General features: G+C 49.5%; 1 long non-coding RNA gene across 1 annotated transcript in view; it reads right to left on the bottom strand.

Annotated features, from left to right (window-relative positions):
- Nucleotides 1–3036: 3036 nt before the first annotated feature.
- Nucleotides 3037–4628, bottom strand: part of LOC115206958 (uncharacterized) — a 30650-nt gene continuing 29058 nt past the window's right edge. Inside the window, exon 3 of the long non-coding RNA XR_003880894.1 lies at nucleotides 3037–3179. This is a non-coding gene — a long non-coding RNA (uncharacterized LOC115206958). The remainder of the gene's footprint in view (nucleotides 3180–4628) is intronic.

Raw genomic sequence — 4628 nt, 5'->3', positions numbered from 1 at the left:
GGATATGGGATATGGGACACGGGACATGGGATGTGGCATATGGCATATGGGATATGGGATATGGGATATGGGACATGGGACATGGGATATGGGACAAGGTCAGGGGAACATAGGATATGGGATATGGAACAAGGTAACATGGGATATGTGACATGGGTCCTAGACTTGGAGCTCTTGTACCGCTTGCCATGTGGTAGCAGAGAGAACAGTTTATGACTTTGGTGACTGGAGTCTTTGACAATTTTTTGGCCTTTTTTGGGACATAGGTTATGGGATATGGGAGACATCCAGTCCAAATGATCATGCAAATAATTTATAAATGTTATCCCTATATAGAATACTGTATGTCTAACCAATGAAATATTGCTAGTATACAACAGCTTTATGATATTGATTTCATAATGATGTCCTCCAGTCCTTTTTACTGGGAACCGTTCTCAGCAGGATCAATGGCTCAGGACAGGCTCCTCTTCTCTAGTTAAGCAGGTACACTCTCATCCCTGTAAATCCTGCTGAAGGGGTTTCACTCCCCCCCCAAATCCTATTAAAGTCAAGCTGGGCAGAGATTAACCCGATGATCATTTCAAGGCCTGGGGACCCGATAGATCCTCTCTTCAGCCCCATGTCCTCCCATTTACCCTATGTCACCAGACGGTGAGCAGAAGTGTCTGTTTAATGCTTAATGTCTTTACCAGGCTTACCAGGCAAGGGCCCCCGGCTGGGCCCAGTGTCCAGCCCCCGGGGCCACGACCCTGCCCACACTGGCTGGGATGGTGGGCTGGCTGGACAGTGGGAAGGGAAGCACCTCTCCAGGCTACGCCCAGGGCAATAAGGCCTGGATGCTATAGAGATATTAAATCAAGCGACTGTATACATTGTTGATGGCAATCTGCTTTGATGCTGTAGGACTAACTAGTTGACAAGTTGTGCAATGGGAGCACATCATTGACTAACCATGTAACCTGGAACTTGACCAGTCATGAGGGATAGCCCTTCTGACCCCAAACATCAGGAGACTTAGTTGTAACCATGGTAACTGAAACAGTGATGGGCAGGGTTGGGATAAGTGGCTGGGGGTGATACGGTCTGAGGCAGGGTTGGGATAAGCAGCTGGGGGTGATACGGTCTGAGGCAGGGTTGGGATAAGCAGCTGGGGGTGATACGGTCTGAGGCAGGGCTGGGATAAGCAGCTGGGGGTGATACGGTCTGAGGCAGGGTTGGGATAAGCAGCTGGGGGTGATACGGTCTGAGGCAGGGTTGGGATAAGCAGCAGGGGGTGATACAGTCTGAGGCAGGGTTGGAATAAGCAGCTGGGGGTGATACGGTCTGAGGCAGGGTTGGGATAAACAGCTGGGGGTGATACGGTCTGAGGCAGGGTTGGGATAAGTGGCTGGGGGTGATACGCTCTGAGGCAGGGTTGGAATAAGCAGCTGGGGGTGATACAGTCTGAGGCAGGGTTGGGATAAGCAGCTGGGGGTGATACGGTCTGAGGCAGGGTTGGGATAAGTGGCTGGGGGTGATACAGTCTGAGGCAGGGTTGGGATAAGTGGCTGGGGGTGATACGCTCTGAGGCAGGGTTGGAATAAGCAGCTGGGGGTGATACAGTCTGAGGCAGGGTTGGGATAAGCAGCTGGGGGTGATACGGTCTGAGGCAGGGTTGGGATAAGTGGCTGGGGGTGATACGGTCTGAGGCAGGGTTGGGATAAGCAGCTGGGGGTGATACGGTCTGAGGCAGAGTTGGGATAAGCAGCTGGGGGTGATACGGTCTGAGGCAGGGTTGGGATAAGCAGCTGGGGGTGATACGGTCTGAGGCAGGGTTGGGATAAGTGGCTGGGGGTGATACAGTCTGAGGCAGGGTTGGGATAAGCAGCTGGGGGTGATACGGTCTGAGGCAGGGTTGGGATAAGCAGCTGGGGGTGATACGGTCTGAGGCAGGGTTGGGATAAGCAGCTGGGGATGATACGGTCTGAGGCAGGGTTGGGATAAGTGGCTGGGGGTGATACGGTCTGAGGCAGAGTTGGGATAAGCAGCTGGGGGTGATACGGTCTGAGGCAGGGTTAGGATAAGCAGCTGGGGGTGATACAGTCTGAGGCAGGGTTGGGAAAGGGTACTGGGGGGGTCACTGCTGTAGATGATGCTAATGACAAGTTGACGTTGTGAAACAAAATGGCTTCATTGTACTGGGATTTATCTTGTGCTGAGACACAAAGGCTCTGGGGAGGTTACGCTCCCGTACATAGATTATTGTAATCCTCAGGCAATTACCGAACTGCATCGTCTCAAGGGAGAGAAGAACTGATCAACAAGACAAGAAAAGCTGACTGCATAGCTAAATGCTATCCATTTTAGGAAATCCCTCAACTGAAGTTGGAATGAAAACTGACTGACTTCCTAACATGGATTCCGTAACAACCCCTGAGGAGAGCTCTGTCTAAAGACAGTCACAAACCAAAGTTGTTCAACAAAAGCTTCCAACACATTATGTGTCACTCGAACAATACATATTTATGTGGATCCCAAATAGAGGCTATTTTAGAGCTGGCTCACTGTGAAAAAGCTCCAACAAGTATCCTTTTTAAGAATTTGCTGTCTTAGGACTCCAGCACTTGCATGTGTTTTTAATGCTTGCTCCCAAGCCACAATGGCCTTTGTCTTTATAGTCCTTTCAACGCCTTTAAAACATGTCAGAGGATTCCTTTCTTCCCCTCCGAAGCCACAGAGAGCACACTTGGCTGGCTAGTCACACACCCTTTTCTTGGCTTTTGACAGGAAGCTCCTGATGTTTAAATGCACCATGCATAATGAATGAGATGAATGAGTCGATGCAGGATGTGAGAGAGAAGGCAGTGGATGCAGCAGACAATCCAGAGAAGCACCTGGGCTGAACAAAGATGCCCTTTCTGACATGGGATGTGTCTCTGTGTGTGTGTGTGTGTGTGTGTGTGTGTGTGTGTGTGTGTGTGTGTGTGTGTGTGTGTGTGTGTGTGTGTGTGTGTGTGTGTGTGTGTGTGTGTGTGTGTGTGTGTGTGTTTGTGTTTTCGTGCCCTGGTACCAACTCTCCCCATCGCTCCAGCTCTGCGCCCAGCTGCAATGGCATTCAGTCCCCGCCGCACAGCGCCACCCGCACCCGCATTCATCTGGCCTCAATCTCGCTCTCTTCCAGAATGGGACACTGTCTCCTGCAGACATAAAGAGGTCTTTATTTGATTTGTATTGATAGACCACAAGCTGTGGACAAACGTTTTGGGAACAACTTTCTGACTGTGGCTCCCTGAGTGTTGTTTTAGTTCATGGTAAGTCAGGGGGGTGTGTGTGTGTGTGTGTGTGTGTGTGTGTGTGAGGGTGGTGGCCATGCGTCGTATTGTCACACTGTTGCAAGGAGCCTGTCTGGTTGTCAGTGTTCCTTCAGTCAGGGCCAGACTGTCATCAGTTTCAGCCACAGTTTAAATGATATGAAGAAATGTTTACATTTTTTTTACTTTAAAAATGCAATTTAAAGAACAGCTGACTGTGTAATAATGTATTTTAACAGCATCAGACATCTTTTCTCATGGAATTTTTATTTTTAATTTTCTTTAAACCAGGCAAGTCAGTTAAGAACAAATTCTTATTTACAATGACAGCCTAGGAACAGTGGGTTAACTGCCTTGTTCAGGGGCAGAATGACAGATTTTTACCTTGTCAGCTCAGGGATTTGATCTAGCAACTTTTCAGTTACTGGCCCAATGCTCTAACCACTAGGCTACCTGCCTCTAACCACTAGGCTACCTGCCTCGAAACCACTAGGCTACCTGCCTCTAACCACTAGGCTACCTGCCTCTAACCACTAGGCTACCTGCCTCTGACCACTAGGCTACCTGCCTCTAACCACTAGGCTACCTGTCTCTAACCACTAGGCTACCTGCCTCTAACCACTAGGCTACCTGCCTCTAACCACTAGGCTACCTGTCTCTAACCACTAGGCTACCTGTCTCTAACCACTATGCTACCTGTCTCTAACCACTAGGCTACCTGCCTCTAACCACTAGGCTACCTGCCTCTAACCACTAGGCTACCTGCCTCTAACCACTAGGCTACCTGTCTCTAACCACTAGGCTACCTGTCTCTAACCACTAGGCTACCTGTCTCTAACCACTAGGCTATCTGCCTCTAACCACTAGGCTACCTGCCTCTAACCACTAGGCTACCTGCCTCTAACCACTAGGCTACCTGTCTCTAACCACTAGGCTACCTGTATCTAACCACTAGGCTATCTGCCTCTAACCACTAGGCTACCTGCCTCTAACCACTAGGCTACCTGTCTCTAACCACTAGGCTACCTGTCTCTAACCACTAGGCTACCTGTCTCTAACCACTAGGCTACCTGCCTCTAACCACTAGGCTACCTGGCTCTAACCACTAGGCTACCTGCCTCTAACCACTAGGCTACCTGCCTCTAACCACTAGGCTACCTGCCTCTAACCACTAGGCTACCTGCCGCCCCAGGAATAGTCTAAGGATTATATTGATGACAAAAGTACATTAAAATCACAAGTACTCACCTTTTATTTGGTCGTTACATAAATGAAGGAGGAAGGACTAGAGAGAGATGTTAGTTTCCCACCCCTACTACCAAACACAGGGCCTAT

This window comes from Salmo trutta, chromosome 1 (genome assembly GCF_901001165.1).
Source record: "Salmo trutta chromosome 1, fSalTru1.1, whole genome shotgun sequence".
In the NCBI taxonomy this organism is placed as follows: domain Eukaryota; kingdom Metazoa; phylum Chordata; class Actinopteri; order Salmoniformes; family Salmonidae; genus Salmo; species Salmo trutta.
This window is presented reverse-complemented; position numbering and strand designations above follow the sequence as displayed.